Raw genomic sequence first — 25,422 nt, 5'->3', positions numbered from 1 at the left:
ACTATCACATGATTTCACTCATATGTGGAATTTGAGAAACAAAACCAATGAACAAAGAAAAAAGAGAAACAAAACAGACTCTGAAATGTAGAGAACAAACTGGTGGGGAGGTGAGTGGGGGGATGGGTGAAATAGGTGAAGGGGATTAAGAGTAAAGAAGGATGAGCACTGATTAAACTGTTGAATCTACTGTATTAAACAGTAATTGTTGAATCACTGTATTAAACACCTGAAACTAATATAACACTGTATGTTAATGGTACCAGAATTAAAAAAAAAAAAAAAAAACCCACAAAAAAACGAGAGAGGCCCGAGGGCTGAGGCTTAGTGCCACCCTATCTCCAACTTTCCCAGGGGGCATTTCTGCAGCTCTGAGCTGGGTTCCCAAACCCAAGGGAGTTTTGGCAACTTATTAACCCCTATTAAATAGCCAGTCTTTAATCTCAATTAACTTGGTTGCTTAATTAAGCAGTGCCAAATAAGAAAGAGAGGAAGCCCTCAAAATGAAAACTGCTCATGGCACGCAGACAGGCTGTGTGGTCTTTGGGAACCAGCATTAGTTGGGAGGGCTGAGCTCTGTTCGTCCATCTGCCGAGACCCAGAGACCCATGTCAGGCATATGTTTCGCATTGCTAAACCAGGGGTTGATGAATGGGCTGTTCCCTTGACCAGGGCATTTGTTATGTATATGGGCAATTTTCAGAGAACTGGACAAAACTAAAATATAAGTAAATAAATTCCAACTTAAAATCATACCAAAGAGTCTATCAATCTCTCTTTGCTATGAATTGCATTTCAGACTGCCCTGTCATTAGTATTGCATTATGGACATTGATCAGAACCATACAGCCATGTGATCATAATAGACAATCAATAGTTATTAAATAAACAAAAATGTTTCTAAGATCCTGAGCTGGGGTATCAGTGGTTTCCTTTGATGGTTGCTTGGTATTAATGCATGTTCACCGGGGCAAGTTTGAAAGATACAGAAAAACTCAGGGAAGTCAACTTGAGGTCATCATTATTAACAGTTTAGTATATATATTTCTAGTTTTCTTTTTCTATGTACATATACACACTTTCAAAAATAAAATCTCTGACATGGGGCAGTTGGCCTGGAAGACTTTGAGCCTCTGCAGTAGACTGTTGGTGGGCTGCCCTGATGGAAGGACGCAACCCCCAGCTGCTGTCAGTGTTGGATGCTGATGGTTCACATTTGTATACTTCTGTGGACACTTGCCCTTGACCAAATGGGAGCCACCAACCCTGGAAATGCCTGGCTATACAGAGAGGTTCTGCCTTTCTTGCTGCGGCAGCCCATGGTCAATGATTGACTGTTGCTGGTGCACAACCCCGACTCCCAGCCTCAGGGTGGAATCCTTCTGTGGTGTCACTTATGTTCCTGCCCTGAGGATCAGGTTGAGGTTAGAGTTCATCTGAACCACCTCTGTGCTTAGATTCTTCCCCGGTCTCATCCTACACGGTCTTACAAGTTTCTCTAGAAAGCACTTCTATAGGAATCGCTGGTGCAGGCTCTGTTTCTAGAGAACCTGACTTCTGACAGCCCGTTTCAGCCCCAGCTCTCTAGGGCCAAAGCATGAGTCTAGAGCCTCGCTACTCAAAGTGTAGTCCGTGGACCGGCTGCCTTAGAATTATCTGGGATCTTGTTAGCACTGCTGAGTCTTGGGCCTCATGCCAGACGGTGAATCTGCATGTGTAATTAAGCAAGCTCCCAAGGAGATGTGTGCGCACATCACAGTCTGAGAAGGCTGTCCTAGACTATTAGCACTGTGGAAGAGAAAGAGAACTCTGAATGGAGTGCAGTGGGGAGGGCGATTCCTCTGTGGCCTAACTTCCACTGGAGCCTGGGAGCTTGGCTGAAGAGGGAAGACTGTGCTGGGAGTTGTACGTCTTTGAGCTGCATCCCTGCACATGGGGTGAAGGGTACCTTTAGGAGGACACCAGAGACAGTGGAAATGCGTGAGAAGCTGACAAAAACTAAAGCTTTACCCTAGCCAGGGAGGGTGAGTGGTTACTGGCTGGGGAGGGCCTGCATGTGTCCTGTGCAGTTTCTAATCTCTCCCCTCCCACCAATTCACAGGAAGGCCTAGGGTGAGTCTTGCTCTCTGAGCTTCCTTCATAACATACAGAACATAAGGGATCTGGACAAGTTGATTTCTAAGATGTTCTACAGATTGCACCCTATATGGGTCTAAGAAGAAAACAAAACTGGCCACCATAACTGCAATTGAAAGCCTCAGGCAAAGATGACAGAGACATTAATTGAGAGGCCATTGTTAAGATAATGGGACCTACAGAGCAAAATTTAGGGCCTGTGAATAAATCCCATTTCACTGCATCAAATTTTTTTACAAAAGGAAGGAAGGATGGAAGGGGGGAGGGAGGGAGGGACAAAGGGAGGGATGAAGGGGGGAAGGGGGAGGAGGGAAGGGGGAAGGGAGGTGGGAGGGAGGGAGGAAGGGAGGAAGGAGAGAGGGGGGAAGGGGAGGACAGAAGTGGGGAGGGGAGGAAGGGGGGAAGGGAGGAGAAATCACAGAGTGGGTATTCTCCGGGAGGTACACATAGGGATCCAGGGAAATAGTGGAGTGGGCAGCAACTCCCCCAGCTTGTGTGATCAAATGGCATGGACAGAATGGGCCTGATATCAAAGAAGATTCCATGTCAAGTCACTCTGCCTCCGGCACAGCCCTGTGCCTCCCCAATCAAATTTTTTGGAGGTCATTTGCATACCCTGGAGCCATATCTATCTGGTCAAATTCCAGATGCTGAATGAATAGGGCTGTTTCTGGACAAACTTGAGCTGGTGAGGCTGTCTTTATACACCCATCAGCCACACGCCTTCCTCTGGAATTCCCCTTCCTTGCCTCAGATGTCCAGGGTTCCGTAGGCCACACTGTGGTGCCTGATCAAGGCTAGCCCCCTCTAGACATGGCCTATGTTCCACACTTTTCCCAACTTAGTTTCCTCTCTGTGACATCCAATCTGGGAGCCACTACTCACATGTGGCTATTTAAATTCCAAATTTCGATTAATTAAAATTGAGTACAAGTATGGTTCCTCAGTTACACTAGCCACAATGCCAGTGCTCAATAGGTATGTGTGGCTAATGGCCACCATATTGGACAGTGCAGATAAAGAAACCTTCCCATCATCAGAGAAAGTTCTCTTGGATGATGCTGCTCTAAACTACTCGTGAGCTTTATTTACTTGGCAATAGATCTGGCCAGTATGTGAGCATGTAGGAATGGAAGTATTCAGAATGCCTTCCCTCTTCTCTCTCCACATGTCTCCTCCTTTGGCAAGTCTGCATCTCACTCTGCCTTCAGATACCATCTGCTATTCTCTGAACATTTGGTCTCTGGGAATCTCTGTACCCCTCTCCTCCCAGCCTTTCACCACCACAGATAACCGAGTTGTCTATCATCTACCACTGCTGAAATCCCCAGCATGGTCTCAGATGGCTTTCAGAGCAGCTGAAAAATAATGCTCATCTTAGTCTGTTTGGGTTGCTAAAACAAAGTACCACAGACTGGGTAGCTGATGAAGTCCAATATCAAAGTGCTAGCACTTGGTTCTTGTGAGGCCCCTCTTCCAGGTTGCTGACTCTTAGTTGTGTCCTCACATGGTGGAAGGAAGGCAAGTGAGCTCTATGGGGCCTCTTTTATAAGGGCACCAATCCTATTCATGAGGGCTCCATCCTCATCACCTAATGACCTCCCAAAGGCCCCACCTCCAAATGACATCACACTGGGGGGTTAGGATTTCAACATATGAATTGTGGGGGGACACATTCAGCCCATTGCGATGGTTATTGCTAGTATTAACCATAATAGTGTGATTCGTCAGAATAGTATCACCTCACACCTGTCAGAATGGCGAAAATCAAAAACACAAGAAATAACAAGTGTTGGTGAGAATGTGGAGAAAAAGGAACCCTCATGCATTGTTGGTGGGAATGCAAACTGGGGCAGCCACTGTGGGAGCAGTGTGGAAATAGTGGAGTGGGCAGCAACTCCCCTATTTTGAGGAACCTGGAGGTTCCTCAAAAAATTAAAAATAGAATTACCATATGATCCAGTAATTCCTACACTGGGTAGCTAGGATCAAAGAAAACGAAAATGCTAATTCAGAAAGATATATGTAGGGGCATCGGGGTGGCTCAGTAGGCAAGGTGTCTCTTGATTTTGGCTCAGGTCGTGATCTCAGGGTTGTGAGACGGAGCCCCATGTCGGACTCCATGCTGGACGTGGAGCCTGCTTAAGAGTATCTCTCTCCCCCTCCCTCTGCCCCTCTGCCCTCCCAGCTCTAAAAAAAAAAGGAAAGAAAAAGAAGAAAAAAAAAGATATATACACCCCTATGTTTATTGCAGTACTATTTTCAATAGCCAAGATATGGAAGCAACTCAAGTGTCCAACCATAGATGAACAGATAAATAAAATGTGGTGTATATATAGAACAGAATACTACTCAGCCATACAAAAGAGTAAGATCTTATGATTTGCAAGGGCACAGATGGACCTAGATGGTTTAATGCTGAGTGAAATAAGTCAGACAGAGAAAGGCAAATACCATATGATTTCACTCATATGTGGAGTTTCAGAAACAAAATGAAGAAAAAAAGAGATGAACAGAAAACCAGACTCTTAACTAAAGAGAACAAACAGATGGTTACCCGAGGGGAGATGGATGTGGGGATAGAGAGGACAAGGAATACACTTCTCATGATGAGCACCGAGAAATGCATTGAATTGTTGAAACACTATGTTGTACAACTGAAACTAATATAACACTATATTAATTATACTTAAATTAAAAAATAAGCATAAAGTTTAAAACAGCTCCGGGCATGAGGTCCCTCAAACCTTTTCCCGCTTCGTGCATCCAAACCTTGGTAAGGAGGCCTCAGAGTCTCGGAGTTGAGTGCTAGGGCCACGAGGCAAGGTTTCAGTTTCCTGTGATTCCCCTGCCGATGGCGTGTCTCTTTTAGGCCCTGTCCAATCACCCCCCCCCCCACCCCGGGGTCATGGTTGTGCTAGGAGTGTTCAAAGACAATGGCTCTTGTATTTGAGGGAAATAGTTTTATTCAACATAATGAGGCCCTCCATAAAACATAGATTATTCAAACTATTTTTTATTCAGAGGTACCAGGGCAGGTGGGAGCTCTCAGAGAGACACAGAAAGAAAGGCCCATATGCATAGAGTTCTCTGATTTGTTCTCTGAGATCAGAGCTAGGAGTGGTTGGCGGAGGTGGAGGGAACCCTATTCGTGGGCAGGAAATGGTGTGTACAAAATTTCAGTGGCGAGGAAAAGCATCACATATGTGGAGATCTGCGTGTAGTTTAGCAAGGCTGGCATGTTGAACAGGTGTGTCAGAGTTCATGGGTCTCAGATGAAGGCCTCATCACCGCCTTCCCCAGACCTGCTCCAGTGCTCAGTCCTCCTCTTGAGGATGAATAAAGGGACCCCATCCTTCTAGTAACTCAAGCCAAACCCTTTAAAGTCATCTCCACGCCTCTCAAATCCACATTCAAGTTCTCAGCAAGTCTTGTTTCTCCTCCTTCAAGCACTTCACCACCGACATTTAAACCACCACGCACCATCCTTGGGTTGGTCTACCAGCCTCCTGTGTAGCGCATTCCATCCATCCCCGGAACTGCAACCCGAGTGATCTTGCAGAACATCACTGCCCTTTTTACCCCCCCCCCCCCCCCCCCCCCCCCCCCCGCCCAGTGGTTCTCTACACCCCACAGGACAAAGTAAAACCTCCTCTATATGGCTTTTACTGCCTTTTGTGATATTACCCCTTCTTACTTTCTAGGCTCCTCCTTCACAACGCTGCCCTCACCTCTGGCCCCCATATACACATATCATGCAGCCCATTCATTTATTCATTTTATCACAACTCATTTATCAAACATGTACTGAGTACTTACTATGGGCCAGACCCTGTGCCAGGTACTGACAATACAGCCACGAACAAAATAAATTTTCTGCCCTCAGAAGCTCACATGCTATAGTGGGTGGGGGGAGGTGGAGCAGAGAAAGATATGTAAACGGGCAAATACGCGGCACGTCGATGATGACAAGGGCTCTGGAGAAAGGCGTGAGATGGTTCGTGGAGGTTTCCAGCTCTCACCTAAATCCAACCGCCCCCTCCTCCCAGGCCACGCCCCACACAGCTGGGTCCCCCTCTGCCCCCCTCCCAACCAGTTAGGTGAGGCCACGTGACTCGTTCTGACCAATGGCGTGTGAGCCTTTGTAACGTGTCCGTTTGGGGCTAAAGCATTGGTTGGTGCCAGGGCGCCCCCCCCCCACTTCCACTGCAGCAACGAGGAAGGACACTTCGTGTTCCAGTGGCTGTAAGATGGCAGGGCTGCCCCTTGCGGGGCGGGGGGGGGAGGGGCGGGGGTAGTTGTGCTGGCGAGGTGACCAGACGTGCAGCAGAACCTGGGACAGAGACCATCAGGGTGTGACCTGAGGCCATGGCAGTGAGGATGGAAGAGGGGGCCGGACCAGACACGGCCTAGGAAGTAGACTCCCAGCGTGCAGAATGCATTTAGGAGCTAAGCGTGAGAGAGGGGTCTGGGAGGAGTCCCTGGATGGGTGCCTGAGGACCCTAGGGAACACAGGGGGTGGGCTGCAGGGCTGAGGGAGAGATGAATTCAGTAGGGGGCATGTGGAATTTGAGGTGTTTATGCAGCCACCACACAGGGATGTGGATCCAGAAGGGGGGTACCCAGAAGTGTGGTCTGTGCTGCTTGTGAGGACGGAGGGGTCTGGGAAAGGGGGTTTTTGAGGCTGTGGGAGTGGCTGAGATCACCCAGGGAGAGGGGGAGGCAGAGAGATGGGGAGCAGAGGATCCCCAGCATTAAAAATGGCAGGTGAGAGCAAATGCGAAGAGACTGAGCAAGGGTGGTCAGGGAGCGACAGCAGAAGGGGGAGGAATGGTGTAGGTCGGACTTCTCAGATTTCAAAGCCCACACAAATCCCCTGAAGGCTGTGTAAAAATGCAGACCTGGCTCAGTAAGTCTGGGCTGGAGCCCAAGATCCTGCAGGTCCATAAGGCTCCCAGGTGATGCTGATGCTGTTGGTCTGCAGAATGTACTTTGAGAAGCAAGGTTGTAGGAGAAATCAGGGAAGAGAGGCCTTTCAGAAAGAAAAAGTGGTTGGCGGTGAGATTTTGCCCAGCAGTGCTCTTCTGTCTCAGCAAGAGCAGAGAATGGGGAGGATGGAGGCATCTGGGATGCCTCAGAGTATCCAGGTTTACCTGGACCTGGTGATGCCGAGGACTTTAGGTTCCATCCTATGGATTTTGAAAGGCAAGCTTTCTCCAGGTGGCCTTCTGGTGGAATGTGCGACACCCTTCGGGCCCTCAAGTAGAGCAAGAGTCTCCCTTCTACCACAGGAACAAGACCAGGGCTGTCTGGGATGACCTCTGATTGATGCAGCTGGGTGGGCATTCTCCAGACTCTCCCTGTCCTGCTGATGAGTCTGCATGAACGTCTCACGCCACCCTCTGCATGATGCGCTCGGTGCCGACACCTGACTCAGGGACTCCCTTGGCTGTGTAAGGGGCATCTGGAACCCTCCTTGGAAGGCCACAGTGTAAATTCCTCTTTCAAGACAACCCTGCTTCTGAGAAAGGCCCAGGACAGAGGGTTGGAGGTAGACTCCCATTCCCCAGATTTCTCCAGCTCCAGTCAAGCACACATTCCTCAGTAAGCCACTCAAAGCCCTGTACAATTTGATCCTTATTTTCATCTCCCATCACATCTTCCCGGTGGTCCTTTGCCATCCCCCAGCTCTCGTCTCTTCCAGCTCTAACAGTTGACTCCCCTTTCCCAGAAGACCCCTTGAAATCTTGTGCCTCCTTTCTCCACTCCCCTATGTGGCAACATTTCAGGGCCTGGCTCAAATTCCATCTTCTCTGGAAACCTTCTCAGATTTCCCTGACGGAGTGAATCTCTCCTGTCTGTAGGAACCCCCCACCACTCTTTGCACTTCTGTTTCAGCATTTTCCCAGAGGCTGCTTTTGTTAGTTGGCTGGTTGTGTGTGTGTGTGTGTGTTTGCCAACCAGTTTATGAGCTTCTGGGGGTGGAAGACTCTGCCAGCTTCATCTGTGTATCTGGGGCTGCTGTGTATGCTTGTGCAAGTTGGGCACTGCACAAGAGCACCCAGCTTGGAGGCGGGAGGTAATGGGATCTGATGTAGCCTGCCTTTTGCTCACCAAGCTGTGCTCCCTGGCAAGGGTCTGAATTGGCCCAAAGGAAAAGGTGTTTTTTTCTTCTGTTTCACGCAAGGATGCTGTACCGGCTTAGAAGGGGCCTAGTCTGTACCCCTCTCAACACCTGAGCATTTTGCTTTGCAGGTGACCGGAGCTGCATGAATGTTTGTGGGATCGACACAGTCCTGTTCTTTGCTGTAAGTGCTACATAAGTGATTCAAGGCTATTGCAACACTGGCCATGCCCTCATGCCCTGTTTTCCAGCTACGTCTCTGTGCAGTCCTTGAGTGATTTGCTTTGTTATTCTGAAGAGGTTGCCTACTTCTCCGAAAGCATTTAAGAAATCTGTCTGACATCGTGACCCTTTCTGGAAAGATCTCAGCCCCTTCCTCCTGGACAGCAGGCTGCCTCTCTCTGGCCTCAGGTGGGGTCTTCGAGCAGGACTGCACCTCTGGGTGGCTGGTAGAAGACACTATTCCCGGAATCACGTGAGGACTGGATCTAGCTGAAGAAATGATTGTACATTTCTTTCCCTCAGAGTAAAGACTGTCCATTTTCCTCTTTCCACCCAGTCCAGCCTTGGTGTTGTTATGACTGCCTACTCTTTGCCCAGCCCAGAGGGAGGAAATTTGTTAACAGGAAATTCCCTTCAGCGGTGTCCTTCAGAGGCCACTTGGACCTCCATGACGGAAGGCCACTAAGGGGAGCAAGGGACAGCCTGGCTGTGCGTGGGGGTAGGAGGAAGTGAAGGGTGAGCTGGCCTGTCACGGCCCAAGGCCTGGCTGGCTCTGAGGTTGTGCATCTCTCAGAGGAGCTGTTCCTGAAAACATCTGAGACTGGCCAGGTGGGCCTTAACCCTCCAGCTGCCTGCCCTCTGTCTCTGTCTTTGCTGCCTCCTTGCTTTCCTGGACCCCTATCTCTGGATGTCTTGACTGGTCACCTGCCTTCTAGAAGTCTCTGCTTTTCTGGCTTCCACAACATGGCACATTCCCAGGCTCTCTGTGTCACTTCCGTCTGGCTCCTTTGTGCTTTCCTGTCCTTCTACGCACCCTCTTGAACACGGGTGGACCTCTGGTCCCCGGTTGGCCAACAGTGGTGCGTAGCCTTGGGCTGCTCCATGCATTAACACAATACATGTGCACACACAGAAGTTACTTGTGTTTAATAAAAATGGTATCCGACTGGGTGTGTGGACTGTGTTCCTGATTTCAAATGATTGTGCCATCACCCCCTAGCACCTGAGGCAGAAGTCTAGAATCATCTTCGACTCTTCCTATTTCTCATGCTTTTCCCAATTTGATCTTCTAAACAGTTCTGGAATTGTCCTCTATTTTGACTGTCTCTGTCCACTCATCACCTCTTACCTGGATTACTATAATCATTTCCTAGTTGGTCTTCCTAGCGCCAGGTCGGCCTCTTTCAAATTACTCCTCCATATTATCAAAACATTTTTTTGAGATGAAGTTCATAGAACATAAAACCCATCATCTTAACCATTTTAAAGTGTACAGTTCAGTCATTTTTAGTATATTTACAATGTCACACACCCACCCTCATTATCTAATTCCAGCAGTGGTTTTGGAACTTCAGGCTTTCATCTACTGGTGGGTTGTGGAATCAGTTTAGTAGTTTGCAACCATTATGTATTTTTAAAAAATAAAGTAGCCACAGTATAGATAGGATAGACTAGATCACAGAGTGTGTAAAAGGTGAAAAGGGTAGGGGCGCCTGGGTGGCTCAGTCGTTAAGCATCTGCCTTCGGCTCAGGTCATGATCCCAGGGTCCTGGGATCGAGCCCCGCATCGGGCTCCCTGCTCCGTGGGGAGCCTGCTTCTCTCTCTGCCTCTGCCTCTCTATCTCTCATGAATAAATAAATAAAATCTTTAAAAAAAAAAAAAAAGGTAGAGGGCGCCTGGGTGGCTCAGTCGTTAAGCGTCTGCCTTCGGCTCGGGTCATTATCCCAGGGTCCTGGGATGGAGCCCCACGTCGGGCTCCCTGCTGGGTGGGAGGCCTGCTTCTCCCTCTCCCACTCCCCCTGCTTGTGTTCCCTCTCTAGCTGTCTCTCTCTCTCTCTGTCAAATAAATAAAATAAAAAATCTTTAAAAAAAAAAAAAGGTGAAAAGGGTTAACTGTTACTGCATGGAGCTTTTGTTTCTGTTAGACATTTTTGGTATATTTGTGTGTGTATTGATAGTGTGTGTTTCTTACTGAGGGCCATGTTGAAAAAAGTGGGGGCGGGGGGAGCATGCAAAGCGCCATGAGTATACCGTGTAGCTAGCCTACATCACTCCCCTTACCTAATGCCTGTCCATGGCTCTCTGGCTCAGTCACTCGCTAATTAAGAAACACTCTTCCAGAGCCCACTATGTGCTAGTCACTGTTCTAGGTGCTGGGGGTATAGCAATAAAGAAGGTAGACAAAAACACCTGCCCTGGTCCAGTTTCTATTCTAGCTGGGGAGACACAATGAATAGGAAAATGAGGGTGCCTGCCCATCTCAGTCAGTAGAACATGCAACTCTTCATCTCGGGGTCATGAGTTCGAGCCCCACGTTGGGGGTAGAGATGATTAAAAAAAATAATAAACTTAAAAAAAAAATAAGAAAATTATACAGTATGTTAAAAGGTGATCAGCGCTCTGAAAGAACAAAATCAAACAGAGTCAGTGGCTTAGGAGTGTGGAATGAGAGAAGGAGGGTGTTGCAGTTTTGAAAAAGAGAATCAGGGCAGGCTTCCCCAAGAAGCAACATTTTAGGAGGTGAGGGAGTGAGCCATGCAGGTATCTGGGAGACTAGACAGTACAAAGGTCCTGGGGCAGGAGACGCCTGGCTTTTTTGAAGACTAGGGAGGAGGCTGTCACAGTGTGCCGTGGGGAGCAATAGAAAAAGAGGAGGTCAGAGTGGCAGCTGGAAGCCAGCCATGTTGGGCCTGTGAGCCACTGTAAGGACTTTGGCTTTTACTGTGGGGAACACGAAAGCTTTGCAGAGCTTTGAGCAGAGGAATGACAGGTTCTGGGTCACATTTTAAAAAGATCATCTCTTGGATTCATGTTCCTTAGGTTGAGGTTCGAGGTCCTCTATATTTTGTTCCTGACGACTGATCTATAGCCATTTCTTGCCACTTCCATCAGGGCACCAAAAATGCTCTCATTTTCTCTATGTACCATGATGTCTCGCTCCTCTGGGAGTGTCTCCGCTGTCCCTCTAACTGGAAGGCCACTCCTCTTGGGCCTGGCTCACCTCTACTCATCCCTTAGCACTCACCACGGATGCTACCTCCTGTTACATCCCTCTCCCCTTAGGCTGGGTGATGTGTCCCCCCCTCCCCCATTCAACCCTCTAGAACCTTCCATGTATCTCTGTCCGTGGTTTGCTTTATTGTACCATAACCCACGTGTCCGCTTTCCTTACATCTCTGATTCCCAGGAGGCATGGGATCTTGCCTTTTGCATCTTTTGACCCCATGACCCATACCTAGAACAGCGGTGCATGTGGGTCAAGGATGCAATACACTAATTGTGGTTAAATCAACTGTTGCTGATGAGGATTCAGCGAGATCTCAATCAATGGCTCAAGACCATGAAGCTCAACTCTCCCTGTTCCTTGCTCAGTGCACCTACTAAACAAAGATATTCCTTTCCTGGGGTTCTCTGATGCTTTCCTGTGGTGGGGAGAGGGAGGGATGGGATTCCCCATTGTCCCTGGAGGAATTTAATAGATGAGACAAACTGTGTAGTTGGAGGGGTGCAGGCGGGGAAGATGCTCAGAGAGGGGGCAGCATACCTAAGGTTACGCTGTGCTCATTGAACCCTTGCAGCGTCTGGCTCTGCCCCGAGATAAGTGCACACTGATACTTCACCAGGTCGAGCTGTATCTCTTCTCGATGGCAGATTCCCTTTCACCCAAGCCGCTTCCTCAATATTAGAGCCAGAGAAGGGGGGCCAGATGGGGCTTTGGCATAATTTGAGAGCAAACTTGGGGACTCCCCTCAGACATCTGAGGGAATCCTGCCCCAGGTTGCCCTACCAAAGCTTGGAGGTTAGGAAGGGAGAGAATCAGACTCTCCCACTAAGGTCCACTCTCCTGTCATGCGAAATATTCCCAGACATACACAAGGACAGGACCCGTTGAAAATGAGATAAAACTTCACACACCATTTTCCTCCAGATGGAACTGGCAGCTTTCTTTCTCTCCTAGCTTTCTACAGACAACCAAGAATCAACATTTGTAGACACACCATAAAGCCCTTCTTCCAATGATTCTTGCAGCCTAGACTTACTGTTCTTCCTTTCCAGGTCTGTTTCCTTATAAATATTCCAAGGTGAGGCTGCCAGCAGGTGATTTATTTACAAGGGGGTATCATTTCCTGCCGCTGTGTGTGATGTCCAAGCAAATGGCTGACTACAGCTCCCACCAAGCTCGGCCTCCTTATCTATTTTAGATGAGACCAGGGTAATTCACTCCATCTCTAGTTTCAACTTCAGGCAAGCTCATAGGATTTCTGCTTTTAAAATGTTCAGAATGTGATAAAAATAAAAGGGGGGGGACGAGAGAGATGACATGCCTAACAAGTGGCTATTCTGATAGCTACCATCGCTCATCACATCCGAATGCAGTCACAGGAAGGGCGCACGCCCAGGGACATGCCACAATGCTAAAGCTCCCCCCACCCTGGAAAGTTTCCCCACCCATAAAGCGAACATTACAAAAGGGGCAAGGAGAACCCACATGCACACTACCTGGCCAGTCTGGCTTACGGGCTGCTTTGTTCAGCCTTCCCAGACCTCCTCATTGCCTCCCCAGAGTTCTAAGCCTTTTGGGGTCAAGGACACCTTTGAGATTTCCCAGGAGAGTACGCCTATGCCCACGTGCAGACTATTTCCACTTATGATCTCAGGAGGTGCAGCAGAGCGCAGGGCAGCAGGTAAAAGGCAGTCGCAGGGAAGGAGGTCAGAGGGGCAGCAATCCTGGGGGACTGGGAGAGTCTGGCTGGGTGGACTGGGGTCTGGCCTGGGGGTTGGACTTGGCTACACAGAGGAAATGAGAAGTCCTAGACAGGAGAGATTCTTGAAGGTGAAGGAGCTGAGGTTCAGACGGCTTGCTTGTGGAGGAACAAGAAGGGGAAGAAAGCTAATGTTTGTTGAACATCCACTATGTTCTAGTCACTGTGATATGTGCTAGAGGGACATAAACAAACACAGGGTCTAGTGAGGCAGGCAGCCGAATCCCAGAGTACCATTCACAATCTTACACATCAGGAGCATCAGGGAGCAGTAGTCCCAACATAAAAGCCTGGAGACTGTAGATGGGCTGCAATGGATGAGCACCACTGCTCCCCCGGGGAGTCCTTATCCCCAGGGCAGGGAGTTGGCGGCCCCTTTCCAGTTAGGGGTGGGGTCACAAGGGCAGGGACTGGACCCTTGACTCCAACGGGTGATGCCTCAGTTAGGGCTTTCAGAGATCCTGTGGTCCCAGCCAGTTCCAGCCCCTCCAACCAGACACAGGTGGGGTCATATCTTATTCTGGTGTGGTGACTCAGCTGACCAAAATAACTCTTGCTCTTTCTGCATCTTGTGGGCTGGAAATGGGTATACTGGGAAGAGCCAGAACTGCCAACTGGTAAAATGTGAGGACTCTTCCATCTGACTCAGTCACTAAGAGATAGAGGCAGAGACAGAGAGAGACAGAGACACAGAGACACAGAGAGAGATGTTCTGGTCTGACTAGGGCTTCTTTTAGCGCCAAAGCTAGGGAGTTCCTCAGTTCTTGTCCCGGCTCCTGGGGAAGTCACAGGGCGTTGACCACCAGGGGAAACAGCTTATAAGTCCCAGGACTCACACTGCCCTCCAAGGTACTGCAGAGCACACCTACAAGGTGTTATGATTCCCTGAGACTCCTCCAGTGCCAGGTGGGTGGCAGCTCCCCTCTTGCGGCTCCTGAAGGTACCCCTTCAGTTGGCTTCAGTACAGGCCTGCATGTTCTGTTGCCGGGATCCTCTTGTCTTGACCCTTGGGTACAGGGTCTGAACATGCTCCTAACAGAGTCACCAGGTGCCCCCCTCCAAAGACTGCCTCATTCTGTGAATTGGAATTTGCCAGTGAGGAGGGATGCCACCCATCTTTCCTATTTATTCACTTACAGTCTACCCACTGAGGCTCATTTCATTTCCATTTCTCCCATGTACCATTAGCAAAGGTGTCTCTGACACTATGCTGGGTGCTCGCCAACATCATGTCCTCCTCTAGACAATAATCCCAAGACACAGAGATTGTTTAGCAGTTGAGAAAAGTTGAACTCAAAGAGCACAGATGATTTGCCCAAGGCTGCACTGTTGGTTTGGGTGGAGCTGGAATTTGGACCCAATGGCTTCTGTGGCCTTATGTCCAGTGTCACATTCATATGCCTCCCTCTCAGAGGCGGACCATGGTGCTGGGAGCCTGGATAACTCATCTGAAAATGAGGTTGATTTTATATTAATAGCAAATGGAAACCTTCTATCCTATGTGATTGGGACAAGTAGTTGGTTGATTAATCAAAAAATTTATGCTGGGAAATCATAAAACAGAATACATATAAGTCTTATTTTGATGTGGACCCAAGGCTTCACCTCTAAAAAAGAGTCCTCTGGTGACAGTTTTCCCTGTTTTATATAAGCTCATGATTTCCAGTTTCTGTTTTTATAAAGAGAAGGGAGAACTTATTTGCAAAATAATGTGAGTGCAGAATCCTTCTAGCTTTATACAAAGCTCCTCCTATTCTTTTTAGTTATCTTGTCTACTTCATTCCACAAGAATTTTTAGTAATTCACCTTCATCAAGGTTTTCCAAAGCAATGTGTTTGTCATAAAACAGCAATGAGTTTCTTTTGTTTTACTCTCTTTTAGTTAAATTGCATAATTAAAATGTCAAGTATAAGTGGCATAAATAGGTTTTGGAACAAAAATAACTGATTCTTGGTAAACATTTGGTGGGAGCAGATGTGTATCACAGATAAGCTTCTAGCTGGGAGCATCAGTTGGTGTATTTAGGACAGAGAGAGGGGGCTGGTTGACGTGATTGGTTGGTTAACGGGAGTTTGGTTAAGAGGCTCTGCACAGGACTTGAAAGAGGGTTGAGGTGAAGATCAAGTGTAGACCCAGGTGTGAAAGGCTTTAGTGATGTGGCATTCATATATAAGCTATCTTCATGATTACTGAGCCTTCCCTGATGCTGCACCCCATGTGGAACCTCTCCCCCCTGATCATGAACCCTTCTTTCTTGAGGAACATTAGAGAGCCACTGACCAGTGGTCAAGAGACCCAGATCTAGTCCCAGCTTTACCACTAACTGCCTCTGTGGGTTTGGGCAAAAGGCTTAATCTCTTCACCTAGATTTTCTTGTTTATAAACTCAAGGGATTGGGTGACATTTCTTGAGAGGCTCTTCTGGCCTTCTTAATTCTGAGCATCTCAGGGCCAGGCTGCTTGCTCACTCTTTTCCTTGGAGGTCTCAGTCATCCCCAGGGTCATAGCATGTTCCCCCAAAGCCTATCAACAGCCTTCCCTGTGTCCTGCGTTGAGCACCAGACCCACATTTCGTGCTATTTACCTGGGTGCCCTACAAGAGGATGAACAGGTGAGATTTCCTAGACCTACTAAATACAAATGCATATTTTCAAACAAAAATCGTTAAGATCATGTGGTTCTGAAGCAAAAGGGACCCTCTTATAAGACTATAATATATGATAAAGGCTTCTTTATCATATATTATGATGCATATCATAATATACACAGTGGGGAAAATACCATAATATATACAGTGGGAAAAGAAGTAATGTTCATGGGTAACACTGTGCAAAAAAGTCTTTTAGACTCAATCTCAAACTGTACAGTAAAATATATGGTGTATACCTCAACAAAATAAAGGCCATATATGACAAACCCATAGCTAACATCATATTCAGTGGTGAAAAGCTCAAAGCTCTTCCTCTAACATCAGGAACCAGACAAAGATGCCCTCTCTCACCACTTTTACATTGCAAGGATTGGAAATCCTAGCCATAGCAATTAGGCAAGAAAAATAAATAAAAGGCAACCAAATTGGAAAGGAAGAATTTCAACTCTCACTATTTGCAGATGCCATGATACTATATATAGAAAACCCTAAAGACTCTGTTAAAAAACTGTTAGAATAAATGAATTCAGCAAAGTTGTAGGATGTAAAATCAATATACAGAAATCAATATGCAGAAATTTCTATGCATTAGTAACAAACTATCAGAAAGACAAATTAGGAAAACAATCCCATTTACAACTGCATCAAAAAAGAATAAAATGCATAGGAATAAATTTAGCCAAGGAGGTAAAAGACCTGTACACTGAAAATTATAAGACACTGATGAAAGAAATTGAAGATGACACAAATAAGTGGATATTGCATGTTCATGGATTAGAAGAATTAATATCGTTAAGATGTCCATACTACCCAAAGCAGTCTACAGATTCAGTGCAATCCCTGTCAAAGTTTCAATGGCATTTTTCACAGAAATAGAACAAAGAATCCTAAAATTTGTACAGAATCACAAAAGACCCTGAATAGCCAAGGCAATCTTGAGAAAGAAGAACAGAGCTGGAGGCATTATGCTTCCTGATTTCAAACTATATTACAAAGCTATAGTAATCAGAACAGTATGGCATTGACATAAAGACTGACTCATAGCTGAATGGATAGAAAGCCCCAAAATAAATCCATGCATATATGGTCAATTAATTTATGACAAAGGCACCAACAATGTACAATAGGTAAAGGACAGTGTCTTCATTACATGATGTTGGGAATACTGGATATCTACATACAAAAGAATGAAACTGGACCACTGTCTTACAGTACACAAAAATTAAAATGGATTAAAGACTTGAATATAAGACCTGAAACCACAAAAATCTTAGAAGAAAACATAGATAAGCACCCTGACATTGGTCTTAGTGATGATTATTTTTGGATTTGACACCAAAAGCAAAACAACAAAAGCAAAAATAAACAAGTGCGACTACATCAAACTAAAAAGCTTCTGCACAGCAAAGGAAACCATCAACAAAATGAAAAGGCAACCGACTGAATGGGAGAAATATTTACAAACATATATCTGATAAAGGGGTAATATTGAAAACATCTAAGACTCCAACTCATATAACTCAATAGCAAAAAATATTACTAAAAATGAGCAGAAGAGCTGAATAGACATTTTTTCCCAAAGAAGATGTACAGATGACCAACAGGTACATGAGATGATGCTCAACATCACTCACCATCAGGGAAATGCAAACCAAAACCACAATGAGGTATCATCACCTTATACCAGTCAGAATGACTAGTATCAAAAAGACAAGAAATAACAAATGCTGGTGAGGATGTGGAGAGAAAGGAACCCTCATGCACTGTTGGTGGGAATGCAAACTGGTGGAGCCACCATGGGAAACTGTATGGAAGTTCCTCAAAAAATTACAAATAGAACTATCATATGATCCAGCAATTCCACTTCTAGGTATTTATCCAAAGAAAATGAAAATACTAACTCAAAAAGATCTATCATCTCTATGTTCATTGCAACATTATCTACAATAGCCAAGCTATAGAAACAACCTAAGTTTCTGACGGGTGAATGGACAAATAAAATGTGATACATATATATGGAATATATATATAATACTATAAAATTATATACAATATAATATATAATGGAATATTATCCAGTCATAAAAAATAATGAAATCTTGCCATTTGCAACACCAAAGATGGACCTTGTGGGCATTATGCTAAGTGAAATAAGTCAGACCAAGAGAAAGACAAATATCGTGTGATCTCACTGATACGTGCAATCTAAACAACAGCAACAACCACAAGCTCATAGATAACAGAGGACAGATTGGTGGTTGCCAGGGGCAGGGGGAGGAGAGTGGGTGAAATGTGTGAAGGGAAACAAAAGGCACAAACTTCTAGGCATAAAATAAGTCATGGGGATGTAACGTACAACATGGTGACTACAGTTAATAATACTGTATTACATATTTGAACGTTGCTAAGAGAATAGATTTTAAAGGTTCTCAGAAGAAAAAAATCTGTAACTATGTATGGTGATGAAAGTTAATTAGACATATTACGGTGCTCATTTCACAAAATAGTAGTCCCCGTATCTGCGGGGATACGTTCTAAGACTCCCAGTGGATGCCTGAAACCACAGATAGTACCAAACCTTACATATATATATATTTTTTCCTATACATACATACCTATGACAAAGTTTAATTTACAAATTAGGCACAGTAAGAGGTTAACAGCAATAAATAGTAATAAAATAAAACAATTATGACTATATGCTGCAACAAAAGTTAGGTGAATGAGGTTTCTCTCTCAAAATACCTTATTGTACTGTACTCACCCTTGTGATGATGTAAGATGATAAAATGACTACATGATGAGATGTAGTGAGCTGAACAACATAGGCACTGTGACGTAGCATTAAGGCTACCACTGACCTTCTAATGATACATCAGAAGGCAGATCATCTGTTCTGGACCATGGCTGACCACGGGTAACTGAAACCATGAAAAGCAAAACCATGGATAACGGGGGGTATAGAATATATACTATATATACATATGTATACAAATATTGAATCACTATGTTGTACACCTGAAACTAATACAATGTATGTCAATTATACCTCAACTTAAAAAAATAAATGGTGGATTTTTGTAAATTTAAAACAAAACGTACTACAGAAATGTCAGGAGAACATATGACTGAATAAAGCCTTGGAGAGGGGTGTCTCTGAAAGCCTAGAAGCTACAGATAAATTCACAAAGGAAAAGAACAATCATTTCCCTCTGTAGAAATAGGTAATACCAGTTTGTAAAATAAAGAAATAGGCAAATAGGGGAAGCATTGTCAGCTAAGATTAAACACGAAGGGTTAATATATTTATAGAGAACTCATACCCATTAGTAAGAAAACCAGTAAGATTCCAATAAATAAATGGGCTTAAATCATAGGTAAGTTGTAAAAAAAAAAATTCAGCCGATACAGTAAAAATTCAACCTTTCTAGCAGCGAAGTGAATGAAAATTAAAATAAGGACAAGATCCACTGAATTAAGCAGAACATTAAAAACCTGGCATTGTCAGTACTGGGGGGGATAGGACAAAATTGCCAGGGAGGATATTAATCCTAACCTTTTGGAAACTGATTTCCCTTCAAGAAATTTTAAAATTATTTTGTTCCTTTGGCCCAATTTCTTGAAAAGAATCCTGAGAAGATAATGTTCAATATAGATAAAGCTTTTTCTAATGAAGAAGTTCATCACATTTTTTTATGGGACAACTTAATAAAGCCTTATACATGTTACAGAAGACCGAAGAGTTAAGGATTATGTGGCATATGGACCCAATAAACTGTTTTTGCAGACATTAAAAGAATCAAGACTGCAAAGTATAACCTAGAGAATATAGGTAATAACATTGTAACAGCTCTGTATAGTGACAGATGGTAACTAGATTTATTGTGGTGATCACTTTGTAATGTACATAAATGTTGAATAAACGTTGGACACCTGAAACTCATAAAATACTGTATGCCAACTATATGTCAATAAAATAAAATAATAAAGAACTCTGAAACACTATGAAAAAAAGAATTTAGATTATAGCAAGGTAGAAAATTAAGTTTACATAGCAAGTCAGGAAATCTCTTTGAGTTTCAAGTTTCATTTTATTTTAATTGAAGTATAGTTGACACACAATATTATATTAGTTTTAGGTATGCTACATAGTGATCGACAATTCTAGACATTATGCAATTGAGCTTTGGGTTTCTTATTAACAAAATGTGATAATCATTGTACCTCTCTCAGGAGGTGTTGTGGGGACTGAATGAGACGATGTGTACTGGGTTTAACCTGGCACCTTGACTGTGGGAAGCACGCAGTAACTGTTAGCTCGGGTTGTTTTCATAATTGTCAAATGCCAATAATAAATAACTAGAATGGAATATGAAGAAATGACAATAGTTGCATTAGGGTGGATGGATTACAGGGGATTTTTTTCCCTTATTTTCCAAACTTTGTATATTGTTGATACATTCTGTTTATAATCTCAACAGCTTTATCGAGGTACAATTTATCCATAAAACTTGCCCATTTTAAGTATATAATTCAGTGATCTTTGAGACATGTATAGAATTGTGCAACCATCACCACAATCCAGCACCCTCGAAAGATCCCTCGTATACATGTGTAGTCACTCATCATCTACACCCCAGCCCCAGGTAGCAACTAGTCTGCTTTTCCGCCTCTACAGATTTATCTTTTCCGGACATCACGTACACATGGAATTGTACCATATATGGTCTTTTGAATTTGGCTTATTTAAATTGATAATTCTCAGGGGTTCAAAAAATAGTTTACTACTGCCGTTGTAAAACAAAAACAAAGTGTGTACTGTCACTACAAAAAAGAAATGACAATTATGTGGCATGCTAGAGGTGTTAGCTAAAGCCACTGTGCAAATCAGGCTGCAGGTACATAAATGGATCACATCAATACCTCGAGCACCTGAAGTGTATACAATGTTACACGTAAATTCCATCTGGGGCGGGGGGCCGCGGGGAACAAAAGAAACAGCAACTCCTTAGCCCTGCTGTTCTTGACATTTCACCTGACTTGCCAGTATCAGCCAGGTTTCTGGCAGGAAATAAATGAACCCCCATAAAGGTCAACTGAAGAGAGTTTAATGAAGGGACTGTTTGCAGAAGGGGTAGTAAAATTAAAGGGACCAATAGTGCAGTATCCAAGGCTTCATCAGAGAGAAGATGCTCCCACCTCTAGGCCTAAAAGAAAGAGCAGTGTTGCTGGAACGTGGACAGAGCTGGAGCCACAGCGGAGGGGCCGCTGGCGGGTGGCCTGGTAGAGAATGCAGCCAGAGCCAGCAAGGGGGCCTGCTGGGAGGGAGCTGGTGGGCGGCAGGAATCAATACCCAACCCCACTCTCCGTGCTCCATCTGATCCACTGGGGCCTCCTATTGGTGGAACCCAGCTAGCAGGCAGCAGCGTGAAAGCCCAGGTGACACAGTCCCTACAGGTCAGCCTCCGGGGCAAGAGCAGGGCAGAGAAAGGCCGGGAATGGGTCTACAGAGGCCAGAGACAAGCCAGCATATGGCTTCCCCCAGTGTGTCTCCCTCCCTCTCTACCCTCCTCCAGCACAATACTTAATCCAACGGAAGGACTCTGGATCCTTTCCCCAGACCATGGATGCTCTTTCCGTCTTCCAGCCCTCAACCGGAGCTTAGAGGTCCCCAGGGTGGCAAGGGGGGTGGTTTCCCCAGTTGGCATTTCATGCTTCTGGCAGAGCATTAGCATTGTTGGCCTGGCTAACTCTGACGGGCAACCACGTTTCCCTGGAGGGGAATGGCTGTTGTATTCATGATGCCCGGAATGGCACCTGCCACACTGAACTGAGCAGCGTCCTCTAATTCTTTCGTGCTTCCCCCACCCATCCAATAGCACTGACCCCCGTGCTGTCTACTGGCTCAAAGGATGGATTCTAGTATGCTGGTGAGAGATGAATAATCTCAAATTTTAGAGTTTCTCGCTGGGATAAGTCCAGTTCATTATGGCCTCAGGTTTTAGGAATATGCTGATAACCTAATGAAGGTGGGAAGAGAAGGCACGAATGTCTGTTTTGCATAGATGCAAAGTGATTTCCTTGGTTTTGAGCAGCTCCAGTTGTTTCATTTTGTCGATGGCATCTATCCCATGTGAAATCAGCGTCTCGAACCTTTTTGCTTGGCACCGAATGGAGCTTGTCATCTCTGGTTAGACAGACATCAACCACCCATGAAGTAGACCTGACAGGGTATACCTAAGACAAAAGAGTGAAGTGGAGGGAACCCAAAGAAGACACACACAGCTCATAGGAACTCTGTCAACAGGAGGAACCTGCTTTTGAAATTATCAGACCTTCTCCCCTTTGCTGGTTCTCAAACGTCTGCAAAAATCTTCAAAGGAAAAAAAAGAAACCACTTTCAAATCTAGTCACTCCCTGAGCCAAAATAGATGCTTCTGTGGGCAGCCTGCAGGCAAGTGGCATTTCCTGACTGACCATTGCAGTGAACATTCCAACAGGGGCATCGCCTTCCAAATATTGTCCCTAGCAGGGAGGCTCTGGGCTGACTCCCAGCCTTCCGGTCCCATGGCATAGAGGATGCTCGGGGGCCACAAAAGTGGGGTGAGTGCCCCAAAGTGGGGCAGAAAAATTCTCAATGCTGGGCCACAGGGCAAAGTTAGTTCTCTGGAAAGAGGAAAAGGGATGAAGCTTGGGAGGATAATTACTAGCTCTCTGGAAAAATACACAGTGAATCCAATGCCACCCAGATTACCCTGCAAATCCCCTTCCAGGAATAGTAGAAGGCAGAGGGGTGTGTGAGAAGATGATCCTTTGAGAAGACCCATGTCCATACCCTGGCTCTGGCTCTGCCGCTTCCTGACTGGGGGACCTGAAGGTTCTTAGGAGTCTATTAAAAATAATTTCCTGTTGGCTCCTTCCTAGGAAGGTGGCGTAACATAGTGGAAAAGGCTTTGGAATCATACAGATCTGAGTTCGAATGTGAGTCTGTTATTTACTGGACTGTGTGATACCATTTTTGCATAGGATTTTGAGCTGGGCACATAGCCACAAGGGGAACGCTACATTCCCCATTCCTTATGGCTGTATGTGACTGCACGACTAAGTTCTGGGGTTGTGAGTGGGAGTGAGTGTGTAGCTTCCTCATCTGCCCTGAAAGGGAAGAAGTGTGTCCTGCCCTTCTCCCTTTTCCTATTGTCTGGAAAGTAAACTTTATGGTGGGGGAGTCATCTTGGACCAAGCAAGTGCCCCAAGTGACTGAGAGAAGCAAACGCAATTCATTTCTGGAACCATGCAATGTCTATCCAGGCCTCACTTGAATTCCACAGATAAAGTTTCAAGGCACATATACTCACAGTAAAAGGCAAGACACAGACTGAGAAAAAATATTTGCAAATCACATATCTGACAAAGGACTTTGTCTTAGTTTGGGTTACTATAACAAAGTAGCATCCATTGGGTAGCTTATAAAAAACTGAAATTTATTCTCAAAGTTCTAGAAACTGGAAGTCTGAGATAAGAGAAACAGCATGGTTAGGTTCTGGTGACAGCTGGTTTCTCGTATCCTCATATGGTGGAGAGTGGGCTAGAAAGCAATCTGGGGTCTCTTTTATATAGGGGCACTAATAGCATTCATGAGGACTCTACCCTCATGGCCTTATTACTTCCCAAAGTCCCACTTCCTAATATCATCACACTGGGGATTAGGATTTCAACGTATGAATTTTCAGGGGACACAAACATTCAATCCATAACAGACCTGTATCTGGAATATACAAAGAACTCTTTCAAGTCAATGATAAGATAAACAACCTAATTAAAAAGTGGGCAAAAGATTTGAATAGACACTTTACCCAAGAAGATAACCAAATAGCAAATGAGCACAAAACCATTAGGGAAATGCAAATCAAAACCACAATGAGCTACTATTTCATACCTACCACAATGGCTCCCATCAAAGATACACAATAACAAATGCTCCCAAGGATGTGGGGAAATCAAAATCCTCAAATATTACTACTGGTGGGAAGCTACTTGGGAAAACAGTTTGGCAGTTTCTTCAAAACTTAAATTTACCATATGACCCAGCATTTCCACTCTCAGAGAAATGAAAACATACGTCCACACAAAGACTTGAATAATGTTCATGGCATCATTAATTATAATAGCCCAAAGTGGAAACAACCAATTAGTGAACGGATAAATCAAATGAACTATATTCATACAATGGAGTACTAAGTGGAATGCTAGGTGAAAGACACTAGACAGAAAAAAACATATAGTATATAACTCCATTTATGTGAAATGTCCAGAAAAGGCAAATAGTTGGAGACAAAGTAGACTAGTGGTTGCCTGGGCCTGAGAGTGAGATAAATGGGTATAAAAGTCTTACTGGCATAATGTAAAAGTTCTAACATTCAATTATGGTAACGCATGTATACACAACTGGTATAGTGTATATAGCAATATACCAGTTCTGTATACCACAACTCGGTAAACTCACTAAATTGCATGCATAACATGGGTGTATTTTACGTATATGAACTATATCTCAGTCAAGTTGAAAGACATAGGCTCACAGCCACTGCCGCGCCGCCCTCGCCCGTTCATGCCAGTGCCTCCTCTAGCTCACCGAGCTCCAGCCAGACGAGAAGGTGGGGTAAGTAAGGAGGTCTCTGTACCATGGCTGATGCAAAGCAGACTGCCCACAAATCCACAGGTGGTAAAGCACCAAGAAAGCCACGGCTGGAAAAGCCACTCTCAAGAGTGCACCCTCTACTGGAGGGGTGAAGAAACCTCATCATTACCGGCCTGGTCCTGTGGCACTCGGTGAAATTATCAGAAGTCCACTGGACTTGGGATCCGCAAACTTCCCTCCCAGCGGTGGCTGCGAGAAACCCCGCTCAGGACTTCAAAAACAGATCTGCGCTTCCAGAATGCAGCTATCAGGGCTTTGCAGAAGGCAAGTGAGGCCTATCTGGCGGACCTTTCTGAAGACACCAACCTGCGTGCTATCCATGCCAAACGTGTCACAATTATGCCAAAAAACATCCAGCTAGCGTGCGCCGCATCCATGAAGAACGTGCTTAAGAATCCACTATGATGGAAAACATTTCATTCTATATATATATATATATTAAAAAATTCTCTTCTTCATGTTATTTGTAGTTCTGAACGTTAGATTCCCCCCCCCTTTCCCCCCCGCCATGGGGTCAAAAAGTACTTAAGTATATGATTGCAAGTGGAAAACTAGGGGGCAGAAATCAGATATTGGCAGCTTTTCTATTTTCATTTGTGTGTGAATTTTTTATATAAATGCGGGGACATAAAGCATTCATGCAAGTCAAAATGTTTCAGTGAATAGGTTACAGCAGTTTGGCTTTATAATAATTATAAATAAACCTGCTACATTTTTCTGGACAATGCCAGCATTTTGATTTTTTTTTTTAAAACAAGTAAATTTCTTATTGATGGCAGCTACATGGGTGTTTACAGCATTTTTATCATACAGTAGATTCCATCCATTC

The 25,422-nt window shown here is 45.0% G+C and overlaps 1 pseudogene; it reads left to right on the top strand.

The window, feature by feature from the left end:
* The first annotated feature begins 24,577 nt into the window (after window positions 1-24,577).
* LOC118003573 lies at window positions 24,578-24,998 on the top strand (annotated as a pseudogene).
* The last annotated feature ends 424 nt before the right edge of the window (window positions 24,999-25,422 follow it).

Source organism: Mirounga leonina, unplaced genomic scaffold (assembly GCF_011800145.1).
Source record: "Mirounga leonina isolate KUSES-001 unplaced genomic scaffold, KU_Mleo_1.0 Mir_91, whole genome shotgun sequence".
In the NCBI taxonomy this organism is placed as follows: Eukaryota; Metazoa; Chordata; class Mammalia; order Carnivora; family Phocidae; genus Mirounga; species Mirounga leonina.
The sequence above is the reverse complement of the archived record's forward strand: the minus strand, read 5'-3'. Positions and strand labels throughout refer to the sequence as shown.